Source organism: Oryctolagus cuniculus, chromosome 14, assembly GCF_051225735.1.
Source record: "Oryctolagus cuniculus isolate XC-2025 breed Fujian yellow rabbit chromosome 14, ASM5122573v1, whole genome shotgun sequence".
Taxonomy (NCBI): domain Eukaryota; kingdom Metazoa; phylum Chordata; class Mammalia; order Lagomorpha; family Leporidae; genus Oryctolagus; species Oryctolagus cuniculus.
In genome coordinates, this window is record NC_142880.1 from 30,455,919 (window position 1) to 30,478,690 (window position 22,772).

The following is a 22,772-nucleotide window of genomic DNA, read 5'->3' on the forward strand; positions in this document are numbered from 1 at the left end:
GAAATCTCAAATATATACACAAGTTCTATTACTTGAGTTCTATTACTTAACCACAGCATTCTCTCTCAGGTCACCTTTCTGAAGTCCCCCAACATCTGGCTTGGAGCTGAATTGAAGGCTACTGAGGATAAGTGCATAGAAATCCATAGATTTCTCTTTTCAGCTCTCCTCTGGGTCCCCTGTCGTCCCCCTCACATCATGGTTTACTCATTTTCTTGATGAAACATATCTTCTAAAGAGATAAATAACAGCTAAAATTTGAGACCCTAAAGGTCACACTTAATAGGTGGGCAGTGTAGGAATTCCAGGGTGAAAATCATTTCTGCTCAGTTTTGACAGCATTGCTTCGATGACTTCCAGCTTCCCATACTGCTTTTCAAAGACTTGAGCCATTCTCAGTTCTGAGCTGCGACATGACGTGTATACTGTCTTCCCTCTTAACTTTCAGAATATCTTTCTCATCTCTGACAATCTGAAATGTCATAATTATGTCTTCTACACAGAGCTATTTTCTTTTTCTTTTAAACTTTTAAAAATCTATTTGTCAGGGAGGAAAAGAGGGTGAGAGGGAGAGGGACAGGGAGAGAGAGAGAGACAGAGAGAGAGATCTCTCTCATCTAATGTCTTACTCTCCAAATGCCCCCAATAGCTGGGGCTGCGCTGGGTGGAGATCAGGAACTGGGACTCAGTGCAGGTCTCTTATAAGGGAGGCAGGAGTTCAGTTAATTGGGCCATCACCGCTGCCTCTCAGGGTCTGCATTAGCAGGCTGCTGGAATCAGGAGCTGGACCGGGTATTAATCCAGATGGATTTGCCTGTTTTCATCAGCCCTTAACTGCTAGAGTAAACGCCTGTCCCTAGATCTATTTTCTCATGTGGAGTTGGGCACTTGGTACGTCCATTCAATGGGGAAACTCGTGCCTTCTCCCTTTCACGGTGGCCTGTTCTTTCTTCAAGGATGTACTTTCATTTCCTGTTCTTTTTTCAAGGATGCAATTTCACTTATCTCAGAATAGTGTTAATAGTTTTTGATGTTTATTCTGCCATCTGCATGGCCACTGTTTGCTGTTGGCTTGTTTCCGTATCTGTCTTTGCGTTGGGAGCTTCTCTCAATTGTCTAGTTGCCGTAAGAGTTTGGACCACATCACCCAGGGTTCCCGTGTACTGGATGGCTTTGGGAACTGAGCCAAGCCTGCCTGACATGGGCCTCTCTCTGAGTGCATTCTGGATGTGAATTTCTCTGCTTTGTTAAGCCAGTTACCAGTCTTTCTTCTGATTTCTGTTTTCTAAAAAATCTGCTGATCTCTCTCACCCTCTCTTACCTCCTGGTATTTAAGAACAATCCCTTAATATCATTATGAAAGACATACTACAAAAGCATGGTGGTCAACCAACCATTTTAACTGGTAAGAAAGAAAGAGCGTGGGCAATCTTCGGTTTTCACTGTGTTCCATTTCGGGCATTCATTACAAACTGCTTCCTTTAGGGCTGAATGAAACACATTAGCAAAGGGAAGGTCAGTCTTATGCTTGGGTCTTATATACCCTGGTCTGTTGAAAGCAAAAAGAAAAGGCAGGGCGAAGCAGAACCAGTTTGCATCAAGGATGAGCAGTGTACCCTGGGATAGGTAAGTAAAGCTAACAGCTGAACAACAATACCTTGTTGGTTATTCCCGGCTCCTGCACTATCACCTTTACTGTAGTGCTTATATGTAGGCTCATCTGTATGAGTGAATGGACACTTTTCATATGTAGATTGTATGGGTCTGGATATACTTTAACTCTGTCATCTGGGGCAGTGGATTTATCATTGAGGGCAGTAATATTTGAAATTAAATTCTGGATGCCTGAAATTTTCCCATAAATACTCAAGGAATAATTTCTCTAATTTGAATCTTTCCTTCATAACACATTTGGAACAGCTTTTCTGATGTTACCAATACCTTTCATATGAAATATTCTTATTTCAAGATATATGAAAACAAACAAGTAAACACCTGGTATTTTGTGTAAGAGTATTTTCAGTAAAGAGATTAGTTTTGCTAAAATAAATGTATTAATAAGACTTGATTCAGTTTGTCTTTCAGCATTAAAATTTGATTTGGTTTAATTGCACAAATCTGACGAAATGGTACTGTGCGTCCATTTCCTTCTTCCCACCATCCGCCCATTATGTATGTGATAGCTATTAAATTCAGCCAACTATTTCTCAGGTCCAGAGAGAAAAGAAACAGACGATGATTGACAGTTCTTCTAAATCAGTAATATTATAAATATTTATATATACAGTAATAAACAAACTATTATTAGTTTAAGAAATGCAATTTATCCTGGGGGATAGCAGCTTTCAAAGTTTAAAAGCAAAACCTGAACATTTTAGTTCTCTGAAATTTTATGGTTTCAACAAAAACAAACTGTTTGGACTAAAGAATATCAGACAATCTTGTTTTCTACTAATTATTGTATTTATTTTTTCAGATATGCACGCAGCATACAGTAATCATTACTTTAATTACTTTAAATTACTTTAATTTTAAAAATTACTTTAATAATTACTTTAAAAATGTTTGTGTACATTGACTATATTGCTTGCAAGATCTGTTCAGACATCAAGAAATAAAATATTTGAATATGTTATTGCACACCCCAAAGCTTCAACCAAGTCCTTTGAATTTACTGAACTTTCCTATAAAACCTATTACCTGTCGGGTAACGATCTCTTTTTAATGTGACTCCTACCAAAGCGGCAAGCTGTAAGTTGCATCATGGACAAGAATGAGCAAAGCTCGGTGTGATTAACTTCCAGGATGTGGTCTATTCGGTGCTAAATACAGTAAGCCTCTCGAGAAACATTATTACATCTCAGAGAATTGATTATAAGATATTTAAAGCTCTTATCTGCTTCATACTGAAGGGCTTACCACCTGAAAAATATTTTCAGTTATTTCACTCTGGGTATTATCACATCCATGAACATAAGCTACATTTCAGATTAATAAACCATGATATTTGTGTTTTAATTGCTTTTATAAGATTTAAAATTTATTCACTGGGCTGGTGCTGTGGCGTAGTAGGTACAGCCGCTGGCTGCAGTGCCAGCATCCCATATAGGCGCCAGTTTGAGTCCTGGCTGCTCCACTTCCGATCCAGCTCTCTGCTATGGCCTGTGGAAGCTGTAGAAAATGGCCCAAGTCCTTGGGCCCCTGCACCCGCATGGGAGACCCGGAGGAGTCTCCTGGCTTCTGGCTTCGGATTGGCGCAGCTCCAGCTGTTGAGGCCAATTGGGGAGTGAACCAGTGGAGGGAAGACCCCTCTCTCTCTCTCTCTCTCTTTCTCTGCCTCTCCTCTCTCTCTCTGTAACTCTGACTTTCAAATAAATAAATAAATCTTTTTAAAAAATTTATTCACATTGGCCAGCACCATGGCTCACTTGGCTAATCCTCTGCCTGCGGCGCCAGCACCCTGGGTTCTAGTCCTGGTTGGGGCGCCGGGTACTAGTCCCGGTTGCTCCTCTTCCAGTCCAACTCTCTGCTGTGGCCTGGGAGTACAGTGGAGGATGGCCCAAGTGCTTGGGCCCTGCACCTGCACGGGAGACCAGGAGGAAGCACCTGGCTCCTGGCTTCAGATCAGTGCAGCGCCGGCTGTAGCAGCCATTAGGTGAGTGAACCAACGGAAGGAAGACCTTTCTCTCTGTCTCTCACTACCTATAACTCTCTCTCTCTCTCACTGTCTAACTCTGCCTATCAAAAAAAATTTTATTCACAGCTATTCTTCAGCATATTATCAACTGTATTAACACAGATGATACAATTTATTTTGGTATTATGGGCAAGAGTGCCACATAAGTGAAAGGAACAAGTAGTTGTTCCCTACTCCACAGTAGGTTAATTCCTGTAAAATTAACACTTCTGTGGGTCAAAAACGATTAAATATTGAGAATTTCATATGGTTCAGCTTATACACCAGACACTCCTCATTTTAACTATGTTGGGTAGAAATACTTTTGGGAAGTTCTACATTCTTCTTTATCTTCTTAAGTGGTATTTTCTGGGTCTAGCCAATCTTTTCCTTGATGACTATGAGTTTACTGTGTTAAAATAAGCAGCTGAGCTCACAACCATAGAAAGGCTCTTTTTTGATGCCAAATGCCTGAAGGAAGTGGGAGAAGCTGCTTTATTACATTAGCTTGACACAGACCACCTTTGTTTGCATTTAGTACACAGAAATAGCCTTTTCCTCTGTAAAAAAGCGCCCTTGCTCCCTTTCTCTGCATAGCGTCCTGCACTCCATCAAGGCCTTGGTCGTTCTTGATGGAGACTCAGATGTAACAAATATTTTGCTCAGTTTCTGTGTAAGCAGATTATCTTCAACTCACACCCCCGTAAATGGCAAGCAACACTGGGTGTCCGTGCTGGGGACGGGCAGGACTGCGGATGTCAAGTGTCCACCCGAGAACTGGGGCCGGTGGCGAGCGGGATACCACACACTCACTGCAGTCCACTTCGACTCCCAAGCACTGATGCCTTTCAGGACTGCAGATCTAGTGCTGCCAGATCTTCAATCATTTAAGAGAGACTTGGAATTGATTTTCAAAAATATGAACCACCCGACACTTACGTGTTAGCAACCAAACCAAACCAAGCCAAAACCCCCAAATTGAACCAAATCAAACCAAAATGAAAACACTGTGTAGATCAACACTGTGGAAGCTAACACAAAACAGGTTTGTGAGCTGAATTTGGCCCATGGGATTTGGGGCTCTGCTCTAACTGCTCGCGCACAACCCTGTGGCATTGGAGGCCACATATTTCTGTCTCTTCCTTGTTTCCGTAGCTGTTTACCAGTGGCTCCTAAGTTCACTGGACAGCTTGAGAAACCAGATCATCTCACTTGTCACAAACAGTACATGAAGCTGGGATGAATATGTTTTGTCAGAGTCAAAACAAGAGGTTTCCTGGAAACTATTTTAATTTAGCAATGCCAGTACAACCTCGCAGAGCAGTTTTAAAGAGATATATACACTTTTACATTACCAAGGCAACCAGGAGTGTCACAGGAACAGGCAAGAGGGGCAGTTGCCATGTATTACTGTCCGCAGCACCCCTTTAGGTTAGGACTTGTGGTCTGAATTGTTAACACGGTAAGATTTCAAAAAGCTGTTAGGCTCATCGCTGAGAACTCAGGCAAGGCACGGGTATCCTCCTGCATCCAGAACCGCCAGCAGCTACGTCCCCTAAAAAAATCTTTTAGTACATTCGGTCCACCTGACTTTATTTACTTCTAAAGAGCTCTTATCATGGAAATTTAAAGACAAAAGCAAAGAGATTTTATGCATGCACTTTGCAGTGTCTATTTTAATTGCACAAAGTGCTGTTGTTGTTGTTTTGTTTTAATAACTGGAAGGCTTTTGGTTTGTGTTCTAGTTGAAGCCATTTGATAAATGATCTCCAGACAACTGAAGTTTTACCATAGTTTGTGTAATAAAAATCATCAGTCACGACACAGGCTGAATATAAAGTGAAAGAGCAGAAATTTTGTGTTTTATCTCTGCAATTTATAAGACTGAAGAACTTTTCCTGCAGATTTCGACCTCTACATGACCAAAATGAAAACTGGTAAATCATTTTGATTTTTTCTTTGTAATTGCAACTTGACTTGTAATCTAAGCTTTAACAAGAAGAATTAGGCAACAAACTTCAGAAAAACATTACCCAGACCATATAATGAGACATTTCCCTTACATTTTTTTCTCTTCAGATTTTCAATTTAAATAATATTAACTTTTCTTGATACTTATACCTTTAAATTATCACTAGAGTTAGTTGAAATATATTTATAGTGATAGGAGTAATAAATCATATAATTATTAAAAAATCATTTGCTGAGCACTTTCAGTGGACCTGAAACATAGTATTCTTCCTCACTGTACCACTGCAAAGTATTAGGGTGAAGTAAAAGGAACTGTGGTTCAAATGCTTCCATCTAGTGAGTAGTATCAGCTTGAGCCTTACGTTACAGAAGGGGTCGGGGTACAACAGCTTGTCCAAAGCCAGAATTCAGACCCAGGTCCTTCTGGTCCCCAGGTCTGTGTCCTTACACCAAAGAACTGTCGTGGGGCATCTGACAACAGGGAGGACAGAACACCAGGAGCACAGTGGAAGACAGCCCTTCACCCCATGAGGCTGGCAGTGTGCTTAGGGAAAACACCATCAACATTAACAGGAAAAACAGAAACCATCATGACACAAAGTGCAAAACGATGGGACATTTGCTTTCACACCAAGAGTTGAGCTCTACTGCTGTGACGTCACAAGCAATTTCCCTCTGCCCCTCTTCGTATCCTGAGGCCTTCAGAGCAGCATGTCTGTCACCAGTGGACAGCAGACTTCAAGAAGTCTAGGTCACACAACGTGAGTACTACCGAGGCGGCTTCCTCCAGCACACTCTAGCGACCTGTGTATACGGATGACATTCTGACTTGGGTGTCAGCATACTTCATTCAATATGCAATAAATGGCCTTCCGAAATAGTCATGCCTCCAAGCTTAGCCCCTTTCCAGAACTCCAGGCTGCATTTCTGCCCCCAGGCCTTCATGTGCAAGCTCCAGAGGCATGCAAAACAACATGTCCAAAACTAAGCTCACCATTCTGACTCCAGACCTGTCCTGGTTCCAACCTGGTGCTGGCTCCACAGCATGGCCCAGAGCCCAGCCAGGAAAGTTGTCCTTCCTCTCCCTTGCCCCTGGCCTCCATGCTCAATCAGGAACTCACTATTGATTCTGTCTCCTGAACAGCTCTTCAGTCTTCAGTTTCTCCATCCCCACGGTCTCTGCTCTGATTTGGATTTTCATCAGGTCCTGCCTGATCAATGACTCAGCCTAATCGGTTCCCTGCCTTGGATCTTTTTAAATTTATTGATTCCAACACAGCATCACAAAGTAGCTGATGTCAAAAGCAAAGACATCAAAAGTCAACAGCAAAGACATCATAAACTCTAGATAACTCAATGCTTTGGCAGGTAAGTAATATCCACTGACACACAGGTTGGGCCTTACACTTGAATTCTCAATGGAATATTTACTCTTCCTGATGATCAAATATAATAACAACAAAAAATACAACCCACAAAAAAGTATATTTTCCCTCAATAAAGTTGCTAAAGGGCCAGGGTGTGAAAATGATTTCAGTGTTAACGTACTATCTGCCGTGACTCGGATAGGAAACCTAGGAGGGAAGAAACGGGAAGAAATGGGAAAATACTGGAGAGAGAGACTAGCAAAGAGCCTAGGGAAAAGCCGGACAGAAAAGGTGCCGGAAGAAGCTATCGAAAGCCTAGGCATAGACTCGGATACGGACTGTGGGAAAGAAGTTAGGATTTAAAGTGAAAGCAAGAAGAAACTTAGACTCAGATACGGACTGCAGGTTGAAAGTGAAAGTGAAACCTATAAGAAACTTAGACTTGGATACGGACTGTGGGGGGAAGCCAGGAGAAATGAGGGAGGAATATTGTTGGAAGAAAACTTAGGGAAACATACCGGGTAGAGAAAAATGTTAGGGAGGATGAAGCTGCGGGGGCAGGCTGAGGCAGAGACGAAAGCTACCTTGGGATTCGTAGAGTCAGCCCGGGGAATAAGGGGCGAAAAGTTAAAACCAGAAGCAGAAACGTAAGCCAGGTTGGAATCTGTCAGATTAGCCCGGGGAGCAAAAGACGGGAAGCCAAACCGTAAGGCGGAAACGTAAGCTATAGGTTGAATTCGCCAGGTTAGTCTGGGGAACTTGGATTGAATACCAGTGGCGGAAACGTGAGCTACGCTGTGTGATTCGCGGAAGCCGCCGTGTGCAGAGAGAGCACGGGGCGTGAATAGATAGGGAACGCGGGGCTGGTGCGAGGCCGTGGTGCAGGCGCAAAGTGCGTGGAGACCGCGGAGTGTGTGCGCGAAGCCGAGCCGTGCAGAGCCGGGAGCCCGCCGCAGGGCGGGCGCCGGGAAGCCGCGCAGATGAGAGAAGCGTGGGCTGAAGCGGCGCAAAGCCGGGAAGCCACCGCGGGGCGGTGAGGCGCCGAGAAGCAGCCTCAGGGTGGGCGCCGGGAAGCCGCAAAGATAAGAGAAACAGAAGTTTAGAAGTAAAATGAGAGAAATAGGAATGCTGGCAGAGAGAAGAAATAGGAGAAATAGGAATGCCCGGAGATAGAGAAATAGAGAAAAATAAGGCCTCCCCACACCACAGCAATGAGAGAGCTTGGATTCGGTCTGCCTGATTAGTAAGATGATAAGCACCTGTGGGCGGCTGCAGGTCACCGAAGACAGGCACGTTATCAACACCAATAAGTCTCCCCACAAGACGGCAATGAGAAGGCTTGGATTCGGTTTGCCTGATTGATAGGGCTTGTAAGCACCTGTGGGCAACTCTAGCAAGCAGAGCAGAGTGTGTGCCGCGGGGCACCGAAGACAGGCGCGTATCAACGCCAAAAATAAAAAGAAAGGGGGATCTGTGGGGAGCAACTCGGACTAGACTAAGTTACTGGAATTAAGACTTATTCTATACATCTGCTCTCCCACAATATGGCGCTGGGAGAGGAGGAAACAGCTTCTACGCAGCTGCCTCTTGCCAACTTGAGTGATGACCTCCAGGAGCTGATCCTGCTCCTGATTGGAGGAGAGCAGCGTACTCGGCGTGTGGGCAGCCGAGTTGGGATTGGTGGAAGAGGACTATAAAGGAGGAGACAACATGCACCAGGAACATCTAAGGGGAACATCTATCTGAAGGAACACCTGTGCAGCCCCCGAGAGAGCCGGCCGGCGGTGTGCCGCTCCCCTGTGGAAGTGGGGAAAGTGGCCAGGGGGAACCGCCCTTCCACGGAGGTGGAAGGGACAGTAGCCAGCCCGGGAAGAACCAGCAGCAAACCCGGGGAGGGCCGAGCAGACAAAAGAACAGCGCAGGGTCCTGTGTCGTTCCTCCACGAAGACGGGGAGCGACACTATCACCTGGAGAGAACATAACATATCCTGAACTACTATGCAGCTTTTAATCTAATATTGAGCTGAAGAAACCCCAGTTCTGCTGAAGCCCCTCCTGGTCCACCCATTCCCAGGGGGAGGCAGAAGGAGGAGTGTGTATCCGGAAAGGGAAGTCCCAAACAAGAGGGATTCCTAGGGTCCTGCTCCTAACTCAAACAGAGCAGTTCAACTGTTTTTGCTGCATACATTGTTGTCCTTATAAGGCTTAATTACAAAAGGATACTAATGTTTAAAATAGTAATTTAAAATTACTTCTTTATGTTCTGAAAATTTAGAGTAGTTGGGAAACATTGCAATTCAATATAAAGCAATCGTGCATATTAAAAAAGCAGCTTTTAACTAAATAACTATTAGCACAATACCAATTTTTACTTCATAAATAGAAACCATCTTTTCTATGCCTTAAGGATTTTTTATGCATAAGATATATATTTCTAAAAAGAGCTTATTCTATACACAATATTTCACATAACATTTTTTGATTACTTTCTTTTGTTGTGATTTCTAATCTACATTTGTTTATTAAGTAGGAACAGCCCTAAAACGAGGCATGTGGAATACCTTCTGCAACATTCATATTAATATTTGCTTACTGTTTGTGGAGGAGAATATTCTTGGTCTATTCCATGAAAATGAGAACTTGAAATATATCAAATACACGCAATTGCACACATTTGCTGCTAAATACATCTGGTAACACGTAAACCTGAACATACAACATATAAAGATACTTCAAAAAGTTTCTGGAAGACACAGTTAAGAGATAAGTTTATCTTGGTGTCAAAAAATTGAAATCCACGCATAGTTTTTGCATAACATGTATTGTCCATGAACTTTTTGGAGACTGTCATGTACACACGCCTGTGTGTACCTCCTGTCTTTGGATATTACAGATGAGGTTGGAGGGACCCACGCTAAGAGATCATTTTCAAGCCTTTGTCCATCTGGAATTATTTTGATGATGGAATTTCATATCAGACTTTTGGGGTGGAGACTTGCCTTTTAATAAATTCTGTATGTTTCATATTTTCTCGGGACCTCACGTGCCTCAGGCAGCTGCGGTCTCCCGTGGTCATTTGTGTGTCTACCTTTGTGGATGTGTGCCCCCTGGGCAACACTTCTCGAGAAGGAAGCATGGGGCTGCAGTCAAACCCTGCAGGAATATAAGGGCATGACCACGTTGGGAACCAATCTAATACTATACCCAGAGGGACTGACAAGGAAGAAAGGCAGACTGCGTGCCTACAGCGAACCTGCCTTTTTTTTTTTTTTTTGTCAAGGAGTTTAGCAAATCTGGTTCAATTCCCTGGATCCAAATGTATATTTTAACCTTTCTTGGAAACCAGATGACAGGTCATTCTAGCAGTCAGAATAATTTCTACTAACAGATATTTTTTTAGAAAGCATGTTCCTTTCACATCACAGGTATTCAAGATATGTTTACATGTACTCATACATGCTAAATGTAAATAAAATGCACCCACTATTTATTACTTTCAGTTTCATCTACTAAGGCATAGTGGATAAAAACTATTTTAAGCGGAGGTAAAATAAGAAGCAAAACAATACAGGCACCCACAGTTAGAAAAGCACTATGAATAAACCTACCAACAAAAGCAACAGCAGTTTATGAATATGTACAATGTGGTAACATTGTGTTAGGTGCTTTTATATACATCTACACAATTAATCTTCATCCCATTCTTGTGACTTAGATGCTATCTGCATCATATAATGAGGCGGGGATGTTTAATAGTTTAAGGGCCATTGTCATAAGAGGCAGGGACGGGTCCAAACCCAGGACTGTTTGTCCCAGGTTCCAACATCTCGCCTCGTACCCCTGGATGATTAGATAAAACCAGCAGAGGAGAGAAGGAGAAAATGATTTGGGCGAGTGAAGAGGGGGTGGGATATGTTCAGGAACATGGCCAACAAATGAGAAATGGTATAAATAGTAAAGTAACCAAAGAGATTTAAAAGCCTCAAGGAGTGGGATAACTTTTCATTTAAGCAGGCTGAACAAGACAAAGACACTATACATTCCTAAACATTATGCAATATGTAGGGAGCTTATGATACTACTGTGACATTAAACTTAATTTTCTTTTGGTTAGGCATAGACATCTCTCTAAAGCAGTTTCCATTCTGCATGGAAAGTAAGGTGACGTTGAAATGCGAAGGCAGCCATATCCTAGTGCGACTTAGACACAGAGTCAAACTTCTGAATCACCATTAGTATTTGGGCAAAACAGATAACACCCCTGTGATGTGGACACTAATCCAGTGAGGAATGGAGCCAAATATTAACAGCTAATGTGCCCTTGCTGCTCTCCTGTGCCCCGCCTCTCCTTGTCTCCCATTTGCACTTCACCCACTTGTGAGTGTAGCTACCAGGAAACGAAGGAGGACCAAGTCGGGAACCACGATCTAAACAGGGAAGTTCTAGTGTGTCAATTAAAGATCAGTCACATTACTTTATCAGCATAGCTGTGCACTATGGGTGAAACTACGCAGTAGCCTCAAATTCACATGTATGTGCTCAGTGCTCAACACCTGCAGATCTCACCACAGTGCCTGGTCAGGACAGCTGCAAACTAATATCTCTCCAAAGCAAAACAAAGAAACCAAACAAAAAAAAAAAAAAGAAAAAAAAAAAACAGAGCAAGCAAGTAACCAACCCTGTTCTATTTGGCAATATGCTAAGAACAAACTCTCATGCACTGGGGGTACTTAATCATAGCTCCATTACTTGCTGATTTCACCACTATTCAAATCCTGTCTCCCACATGCAGAGCAAGCCATTTATTTATTCAAAAAATGATTATAAGGTACCAGGTACAATTTTTAGGCACTAGAATATGAAAGAATGGGTTGGGTGGGAGATATTAAAAAAATCATTTTTCAAGCCAAAAATGTCCATGTATTCGAGGGTAAAGGAACCTTGAATCCACGTGAGAAATAAAAGCCTGTGTACAATGAATGCTCCAAAAGGAGCTATGGGTTCGAAGTGGGAGAATCTGGAGCTGTGAGCTCAGAGCATGAGGGCCTCAGAGGTGAGCAGGGTGTATTCTGGGAAGCAGGTGGGGGGGCCAGGGTCCTGGGGCCGGGCACGTGCTAGAAGGGAGCTCAACAAGACAGCACCAGCATGGGGTCTTCCAAGGAGGTTGCTGGGGGCCGCCTGGAAAGGTGAGCTGTATGGAAAGCCCACCAGGCTGGCACTGACGGATCACACCCAGTGATCTCCTTCAGCAATGGTTCTTTCTGCTGGACCAGTGGACACTTCGCTGCTGCAGGGCTGCAAGCGGTCACCATGTCACAGACTCTGCCCCAATCCTGCCTATGATTAATTGAACCTGTGAAGAGTCTCACTTGTACGCTTAAAGTAACACAGACAGATGTTTACGGCAACCTGAGTTATTGAGATTCTGGAGAGAAAACAATGAACACAGTTTAAACACAGTTCCACACTGTGAGTCCATGAAGACTGGGCTGAAACCAACCCCGTGACGGGGGAACGTCCAGTCAGAACGGTTTGAATACTCATTATTAACTGTGTTAAGTGGATTGCGAGTACTTCAGGAAGAAGAATCGAGCCAAGTTTCCATGGGAAGAACCACAATTCGTGTGCAGTGCTTGGGGATTGTCAAATGAGCTTCAAATAATGATACCTACAGCATGCGAACAATGTTTACTGCTTGGTGCTCCACGCAACTTTCACATTCTGCAACCCAACAGAGCTTCCGACCTGTAATTAGCTGCCTTGCCTAATGAGCCCATGGAATTTTAGAGGGCGGCCCAGTGAAATCCTCTTCCAAGTCCTTGAGCGACAGTGAGAGCAATGGAAGCACAAAGAACAGCTATTAGTTCCAGAGGCCTTTGAAACATGTCTCCGCAAACTAAAACATCTCCCCAGCCTACCCTGCGTCATAAGCGTAAAGTGGCAAAATCTTACTTTTCTCCTAATTAAGGACTCTGTGCCCGAGGGAGTTTTCCAGAACACATAACGCAAACGGCAGCATCTCGTTCACGTCCTCACCCAGTGAATTCTGAGACTCTAAATAAAATATAAGGCTTGAAATGCAGAGGCAAAGAGAGGTGAGAGGAAGGCCCGGGGACAGAGATGGAAGAATCCTGTTCCGAATCCAGCAACCTCGTGTGGGGGCCATGGGGACCAGAGCGGAACTGGCCCCTGGCTGGAAGCAGGAGAAACACTACAGGGGGAAAGGCCAGGCCCCGGGGAAGGCGAACAAACAGGTTTATGTTTACGTTAGCGTCCTGGTAGCAGAATGGCTAATGCATATAGAATCCACTGGGTTTGATCTAAGAATCAGGCCAGAAGCCAGGAGCCAGGAGCTTCCTCTGGGTCTCCCACGCGGGTGCAGGGGCCCAAGGACTTGGGCTATGTTCCACTGCTTTCCCAGGCCACAGCAGAGAGCTGGATCAGAAGAGGAGCAGCCGGGACTAGAACCGGCGCCTGTATGAGATGCCAGCAGCTGCTAAGCCATAGCGCCAGCCCCTAGCATGGACTTTTAAGGTTAACTGGTTCAGTCTTCAAAAGTACAGGAGGAAAGACAGCAATGGGCGCTAAAGCTGCCTTTTGGGACACTGGCATCCCTTACAGGAGGGCCAGGTCCAGACATGGCTGCTCTGCTTCCTGCTAGTGTGTCTGGAAGGCAACAGCAAGCGATGGCTAAGGTGCTGGGACCCCTGACACCCAGGTAGGAGACCCATATGGAGTTCTCGGCCCCTGCTTTGGCCTGGTTCATCCCTGGCTGTGGTGGGCATTTGGGGAGTGAACCAGCAGATGTTAGAACTCTCTCTCTGCCTTTCATGTAGATGAAAATGAATGAGTAAACATCCAAAAATGCAAAATGCGAAGCAGTATGGTATAGGACAGCGTCCCACCAAAGAGTGTCCACCAGAAGGCTCAGCGGGCACCAGATTTGACTCTGCAATGGCACGTGTCCACTAACACCAGCAGCAAGTCAGAGACGTCTCTAACTTTCACAGTGTCTGGTGTATCCATGCCCTAGGAAACTGCAAGGAAACAAAGAAATACGAGGCCTAAAAACTGGAAGGAGACCACACCATCAGGACCTTCAATTGCTTACCTAAGACAACGCCAGCGCCTCAAACTGAAAACCTGTTCACCAAAGCTGAGTACGTGTAGGGAGTCTGTTACAAGGTCCAGAAAACTATTTTGGCAGCAAGAACCAGTAAGAGTTAATGAGAAAAATGATCCCACTGACAACAGCAACCAGACAAATGGTATACAGGAATCAACTAAAAGCACAAAAGAGCTATGTGGAAAAAATTATCAAACTTTATTAAAGGACATAAGAACCCTGAAGTGGTGAGCTATACCCAACTTGTGGATGGGAAAATTCAATGCTATAAATATAAAGATGTCCTTTCTCTTCACTAAAATTCCTGTGTTTAGTGCTATCTCTGCCAAATGCCTACAGTTCTTAAGTGAAATTTAAGAAGCTGAATGTAATATTAATATGGATATTATGAAAGACTAAGTTGGACAATTGCAAAAAAAGAATTAAGGGGGGAAATCAATCTATGAGACATTCAGTTACAATACGAAGTTACAGTAATCAAAACAGAATTGGTGACACAACAGAGTAGACAAGAGATTCCAGAAACAGGTCTATGACTATACAGACATTTCATTTATAAGAAAACTGCAATACCAAATTAGAGGGGAAAGATATTAATAGATGATACAGACAGAATTAATAATCCTTATATTAAAATATACAGACTCTAACTTGACATAGAAAAAATAAATTCCAGGTGGACTCTGACGTTAAGAGGTGGCTAAATTCACTGCAGTACTAGTGGAGAATACCACTGGGCTGCAGGGTTTCCTCAGTGCCCCGAAGCTCATATGTCAGGTTTGCTCTGCACCAGGTACTTTTCATGGAGGCACTCATTCAGCGCCTCAGACAGCTGTGCAAGATTACTGCTCTCATTCTACAGCTGCAGCCAGGAAGGCATCCAGAGGTTATGCAAGCTGTCCAGGATCTCAGAACTAGTAAGGGACACCGGTGGGATTCAGATCTGAACTCTCGGGGTCTAAAACGCATAAAGGAATAGATTGATAAATGTGGCTCATAAGAGAAGATTAATTTTTAAGACATCAATCTTGTAAACCAAGGTAAATTTAAGTGGCAGACTGATGGGAAAATATTTGTAATATGTAAAAAATATCAGTGTCAGTAATACATTGTTTAGAACTTGTCAAAAGTTGCAAAAATAGGAAAATAGGCAGTGGCTACCAACAACTTCCAGAAGAAATAAAACTGGCCAATAAACACATTAAAAAAATTCATCTCACTAATGATCAGACAAATGCAAATTAAAATGCCAGAGAGAGTATTTTTCATGGATAGAACAGCAACTGAAAAGGTCTGATAATATTAGGGTACTTCACAAAGTTCATAGAAAATGAAATTTAAAGATGTTTATTTTGGTGCAATATTTTTTAAAATCCATGTCTAGTCTTTTTTTTTTTTTGTAGTAATAATTTTTCAGTGAACTTTTTGAAGGCCCCTCATATATTTTACAATTTCAAAAATTTTTACACCAAAATAAACTTACCTTTTAGTTCTATCTTCCATGAACTCTTTAAAGTTTCGAACTAGGGTTTGAAAAACTTAGAAGGTGGATGCCTCTCACTCCATGGAGGGAAAAAGCATAAATCCACATGGCCTTTCCAGAGGACAACCGGGAAGTTCCAATTAAATTCAAAATGAGCAAAGCCCAGGAACCGGAAATTCAAGAAACTACCAGCTTGCTTTATTCAGAGCGCTTATTATATACCAAGCCTTTAACTCAGTAACTTGCATACATTAAGTCATCTAACCCTCAGCACAACTCCTCATATAATGAGCAGACTGTGGCTCACTCAGATCATTTAGGCTCTTTTAGCTAAGCAAACAGAGAGCTGGCAATACCAAAACATATTACTTTGTGGCACACAGGAATTTCATTGAAGTATTTACTTTTAATGCTCAAAAATGGAAAAAAATTGCTTAATGTTTATCAATAGGGGAATATATAAAAAAACATAGTTTATTGCATGGATTCACAAAATGGTCAAAAGAATGAACTAGATCTGTAGGTTTTTATACAAATGAATCGCAAAAAAAATCTTTTTGTGAATGTAGAAGACATTGTTATTGTGAGATAGTTACACTGTGATTTCATTTAGACGTAAAAAAATACCATATATTTTTGATGGTACACACGTAAGACTATGCATAAAGCAATCTGGAAGAGTTATCACTATATTTGTAACAGTGTTTTCCACTAAGGAAGGGAATACAGAATTAGGAAGGGGCCTGGGTAGCTAAAAGGAATTTCAGTTTTAAGGGAAAAGGTATGCATGTAACCGTAGGTGGAATTAAAATGTAACAATTAAGAAAGTGCACAAGTTGGCACCAAAAAGATTTGGCTCCAAATCCACCACTTCTTTCCATCTTTGGCCAAGGAATCCAATGTAAACAATGGTAGCACAAGGACTTGGGAAAGACCTAGAGTCTGATGTGCAGGTGAGCACCGGGCATCCCGCGAGAGGGAGCTGCAGTGGTTTGACCAAAGATGGCACATGGCTAACATAAGATACTGTATTTGCATCTTAACAGTGACTGGCTTTTGACACCATAGACTCACGTAAGTACTTACGGAGCAGTTGGAGACTACAGGATCGTGTGCGTGTACGGGGAACATAGGTGTTTAGGAAGCTGGTGTGGGCTGTGTTATTTATCACCAAGAGAGGAACCACGAAGGCAAAAGAGGAGGAGGCACTGTGGCGGAACTGACAAGGGGAAGGAAGAGTGGTCCGGTTTGTTGCATTAGCTGTTTCTGAGCAGGCAGGGTGTAGTCCTGGAACAGGCCGGAGGGAGGGGATGAGAGCAGTGCGCATGCAGACAGCTGGGTTAAGAGAAGGGATATTTCCATCTTGGACTGGAGAAAGGAGCAGAACTTAGAGGAGGAGAAGACGGTGATGCTGATGACGGACGATGGTGGTGCTGGCACTTCTCAAGCTCCCTTATCTTCAGGGAACCTTATGAAGGTGGATAAGGTTTTCAGCCCGCTGGGGATCTGACTCCCAGGGAAAGCAGGTCCAGTAATTCCTGACAGACCCTGCATCCTAGAGATCGGGTGTGCAGAGTCGGGGGGTGGGGTGGACACGATCTAACCCTTAGGCCCCTCCTTTCAGGTCCAGGGACAGCATTCAGGGCCCACCGCAGGACCAGCATGGGAGGGAGGCTATGTGCTAAGGGTCCAAGTGTCCCTGCTCAGCCTGCAAATACCAGCAGCTTTGAGTGGTGATTCAACCCTAAATGAGTGTCCAGCCAAAGGCGACTTCAGGACTGCGAAACACAGCACAAGAACATGCATCGGGGGGACTGAGAGGGGCACTTCTGGATGGCCACAGGTAGATGCAGGGAAACAGAGAGGGGAGGCTAGATTTCTTTGATGAGGGTTCTCTCTCTCTCTCTCTCTCTCTCTCTCTCTCTCTCTCTCTGTCCAAGGAGCACTTCACACACTAACCTAAGTATAAAATACAACCATAGGTTTATCATGGGAAAATGTAGTTCCATGGGAATATTCCACTCAGGTTTAGTAGAAAACCCTTGTGTAAAAGCAGTAAAATGCGTGCTGTCACACTCAGCTTTTTTTCTCTCTCTTTCAACCCTACGAGCAGTTCACTGAACCCACAACAGTGTTTCAGACAGTCTGGTCCACTTCAGGGGACTGAAGTCCAGGGAGGAGACCTCCTTCCATCGGGTGATTACAACACTCCTTTGAGAAGTGATTTTGCTTCCAAAATCTCTACGTGCAATCAAAGGGATTGGATGAGTCCTCTCTGCTGCAAGGGGAAGAGGATGATGGGTAAAATAACTTCCCCAACACACGTCAGCCTTGCCACCCAAGTCCACAGCAGTCTGGGTTCACGGGAACAGGGGGTATTTGCTGGCTGTCCTCTAATTATTCTGTGGCTCACCCACCTCCCCTTTCCTCAAAGCCATTCAGATTTTCCTTAACCAATCGAGCCATCTCCCAATTCCTAAGTGCACATGGGTGGGCTCAAAGCCATCTTCAAGTCCAGTGTCTGGCCTTGACTGGCCGGAGCACACTGGTGTCCTCCATCCTCTGGCCAGCGGTTAGTGAGCATCTGACTGAAGCCAGAGTCAACCCCAGAACTTCGGGGACGCAGGTTCGTTCTTCCGATGGGGTGGTATTTCTCGCGTCTTGGGTAGTAGGCTCTAGGACTCCTGCAGCCCTCCCAGTTACCATGAGGAGAGTCGGCCTAACATTGACAAGGTCATCCTGCAAACAGCAAAGCGGCAAGCAATGCAGAAAATCAGAGCTGGGTGTAAGAACTCACGGCTTCTCCAAGCCTCATGCAGATCTAGAACCACCTCTTTACTTTCATGAGCCACCAAATCCTACCCCCTGTTTTGTGTGTGTGTTTAAATTAGTTGGGGGGGGGTGTTTTTATTAATAGCAACCAAAAGATCCCTGACTGACACGACTCCATTTATCTGATTAATGGTTTTGAAACTAAATATGGATACAACACTAAAGTACCTTTTAGCCCTTGATGGAGACCATAAAAAAAAAGAATCCAATCTTTTGTATAGAGAAAAACTAGTTTGTTACTATAACTGAAAATTTAAAATATATTATTTGCTTAGACCCAAGCATCCCTTCAATATTTTTGGCACTCCCTTAAATTTATTCCATATGGAACGTGGAGGGGGATGTTTGAATTCCAAATGAAGAGTCTCAACCATTACAAGCTGCATAAAACATAAGTAAAACATTTTTGCCAAATTTTTTATTTGTATACCCTATTTTAGATCTGGGAATCTGACACTAAAAATGGTCTCAGATTTAATGTTGATTTGCATTCAATGCCAACAATAAAAAAAAGAACCCTAGTTAATATGTCTTTGGTGTTTTTATTTTAGAGATCTGCTATTTCATAAGTGCACTTTCCCAGACTGGATTAGGGGTTGTGATAGGGGAATGGTTTATTCTTTATATGAGGAGAAAAATTTCCACCAATAGTCTGGAAAAAAATATACAACAGCCTACTTTTCTACAAGAACTCAGGAAGTAGTGAGATGATTTTCCCCCTCAGCTTCTAAGAAGTTGATGATGAGCCACACTGTTCTCATGATGTATACCTATACAACCTAAATGTATTTTTTTTTGCATGTAGAAATACAAGTAATTTTGATGCTTATAATAAATCGGTAAACAGGAGGGTTGTGTTTACTCTAGTCTTATCTGCTGCCTTGTTAGAACCAAACACTTTAATCCAAACTTGACTTCCCAAACATTTTGTCCTATTGCTGGTTCCCGCTGTTGCCCTGTGTTCAACCAGGCTGACATCTACTGGTTCAAAGAATGACACATGTGCCAGTACAGGACGCTTGGTGCCACGTTTCCTCACTCATCGAATAGAACCCTTGGATTTCTCGCCTCATCTTTTGGCGGATACTTTCACTGTAAAAAGGCTCATTTAATACAGTCTTTGTTACAGACAATGGATTTTTCTTCCTCTGATGAAGCAGTCTAAGAACTTACAATGGCTGCCTACAGAGCTGTGTAATGCAGACCTCACCCTGGGCCACCACTGGGGGCAGTGCACATGGTGCAACTCAGATCCTGGGAGCTACGTCCACACATTCATTCAATAAATGCTGGGTGGTTTGGGACTAAAATAATCAACTCTTTGTTTTCACAAGGTTTTATGAAATGTAAGGCCACCTAAGCATGTTTTAAAGTCATGCTTTTAAAGCCTAAAACAAAATTTACCATGGAGGCTCTTGGTTGAGACCAAAATCACCCTAAGAACCTAGCCTTATCCACACTCTAAGGGGACTAGGGATAGGGTTACCCCAATTACTCCAATCTATTTTCTGAAATTGTGATTTTCCACAAAGCTGTATCACCTCCTGCTTACCTTATTTTTTTAATGTAGTTTCACAAGCTAAAAATGACACCAAGTAAAGAAATTTGGGAATATATAATTTCTGACAAGTCTGTTCTTTCCTCCAAGAAGTTCAATAAATAGGCATTATGTTTAATCATTTTAAATGAAGTCAAGTCTAAAATTTGCTATTTTTATTCCAGAGCACAGGCTATACAACATCTTTCTTTTTTCTTATATAAGTAAATAAACTTCTTAAATAAGCTATCTGATTTCCTGTGGCTCCTAGGCATAAAATGTGCTACTTAACTAAAGAATATTTTACCTCACCCTTCCATCCTGTTCATCTTGTACAAAATAATGCACATACTTCATTTTCTGAACAGATTGAATGAGAAAGTGCCTCAAACACACATGGTTGAAGAAGTTTGTTTTCTGAATTAAAAACATTCAGAATGAAACTGTATTCTCAGGCATACAGGAACAATTTCAGATTTTGAGCCTGATCAAAGGTGTGTCATTAAGACACAGCAATTTCTGGGCTAAGAATTTTACTTAGGATTTCCTACTTCACAGTCTGTCAAGGCCTTGCTCTCCTTTCCTGGGGACACTTCAAAGAAATTAGTAAATGTTCAGTTTATAAGCCTTGAGTACATTTTACCATGCTAACTTGCAAATATGACTAGAGCACTAATACCGCTACCATTGCAACTATCATTACTGGGTGCTGACAGCAACTGTCAGCTGGCTAGAAGAAGACAAATACAGGGAAGGAGAAGGCATGCCTATTTGCTTATTCTAATTTCTAAGATGACTGAGGGCTTGAAAATGATCTTGTGAGGACACTGGTAAAACCACAGCTGAAAATCCAGAGAATGAGCATCCTCTAAAACCGACTGACGAAATAATATCAAAAGCTTGACAAAGCTGTGGATTTTTTTTTTTAAAGAAGGTGAAAGATGAAAGGAAAACCTGCACAAGCAGCATACCAAGAAACAGATGGTCTTTTTAAAAACTGAACCCAGAGTGTGCCTTCCACAAGTGTGCTGCTTAATTGTAGCATACCGAGCGCTTTTATGCAGATGATTTCAATTGCTAAGCCTGGAGACGAATAAACAGGGTTAGCTCATTGACATCAAATGACACAGTGTACTTGGAGCTCATCTACTATTTAGTCTGTAAACACCTGATATGCAAAATTGTATGAAGAAACTAGTGCCAAGACAGTTTAAGATTAACCAATGTTCAGTGAAGATTTAAAAGCTTGGCTTTCATTTTGCTAAAGATGCTCTCTTTCATATTTAATCAATGAACTTCAGTTCCATTTTAAGGGCTTGATTTAGAATTTATGATTTTGTTTCTTTTTGGCTTATTCCAAAATGAGTTAAAAGAAGCTCAGAACTAGGATGAGGGGAAATAGGAAAAAATAACAACAACAACAACAACAACCAACCCATCAACCTTGAAACTTACATGAGTTAAGCAGCAATAAAATTTCACAAGAAAATTTCAGAAACAAGTAGATTAGTGAATCCACCTTCTAGTGGGCCGACTGAGAAATAATGGTTTGAGCATTTACTTAACTTTAGCAGAGGATCATAGAATCAGTAATAACAGTCATCAGTTAAGGACTTCTTTTACCTTCCCAACTTTAAAAAAATGTTTTTAACATCCTTTTTAAATTTTATTTGAAAGGCAGAGAGACAGATCTTCCAACCCTCGCTCACTCCCCAAATGCCTAGAACAGCCAGGGCAGGGAACTCAATCTGGGTGTCTCACCTGGATGGCAGGGATCCCCCCACAAAGCCATCATCTGCTGCCTTCCCAGGGAGTGCATTAACAGGAAAGCTGGATTATAATCTGAGCCAGGACTTGAACCAGGCATCCCAAGGGGTATCTTAGCTGCTGCACCGAACACCCAACTGTCGCTCCCCCTCTTCGTGGGGGAACGACACTGAACCCTGCGCTGTTCTTTCTGTCTGCTCGGCCCTCCCCGGGTTTGCTGCTGGTTCTTCCCGGGTTGGCTACTATCCCTTCCACCTCCGTGGAAGGGCAGTTCCCCCTGGCCGCATTCCCCACTTCCGCAGGGGAGCGGCACACCGCCGGCCGGCTCTCTGGGGGCTGCACGGGTTCCCTTAGATGTTCCCCATAGATGTTCCTGGTGCATGCCGTCTCTCTCCTCCTTTATAGTCCTCCTCCGCCAATCCCAACTCGGCTGAGTACGCTGCTCTCCAATCAGGAGCAAGTCCTACAGTTAATTGGTTGAACTGGAGGCAGCTGTGCGGAAGCCGTTTACTTCTCTCCCAGCGCCATATTGTGGGAGAGCAGATGCATAGAATAAGTCTTAATTCGAGCAACAGTCTAGTCCGGATTGCTCCCCACAGATCCCCCTTTCTTTTTATTTTTTAGCGTTGATACGCGCCTGTCTTCGGTGTCCCGCGGCACACACTCTGCTCTACTTGCTAGCGTTGCCACAGGCTCTTACAAGTCCTATCAATCAGGAAAACCGAATCCGGGTCCTCTCTTCGCCATTGTGAGGAGGTTTTTAGGCGCTGATGCGTGCCTGTGTTCGGTGCCCTGCAGCGCATGCTCTGCTCTGCTAGAACTGCCTGCAGGTGTTTACAAAACCTATCAGGCAAACCGAATCCAAGCCTTCTCATTGCCGTATTGTGGGGGAGACTTATTAGTGTTGGTTCGTGCCTATCTTCGGTGACCTGCAGCTCATACTCTGGTCGAGCTTTGCTGGCGCTTACCGCCTTAATTCAGGCAGACCGAATCCAAGCTTAATATTGTTGCAT

At 43.2% G+C, this 22,772-nt stretch overlaps 1 protein-coding gene and 1 long non-coding RNA gene across 3 annotated transcripts in view; both read right to left on the reverse strand.

The window, feature by feature from the left end:
- The window catches only part of FBXL17 (F-box and leucine rich repeat protein 17), a 543,442-nt gene that overhangs the window by 48,326 nt on the left and 472,344 nt on the right, over positions 1–22,772 (reverse strand). The gene's annotated exons all lie outside the window — the stretch shown is intronic.
- LOC149122278 (uncharacterized) lies at positions 17,725–21,887 on the reverse strand. The gene is made up of 2 exons (XR_016220597.1): positions 21,754–21,887; positions 17,725–18,362 (listed from the first exon to the last, which is right to left on the reverse strand). It is a non-coding gene; the product is annotated as an uncharacterized LOC149122278 (long non-coding RNA).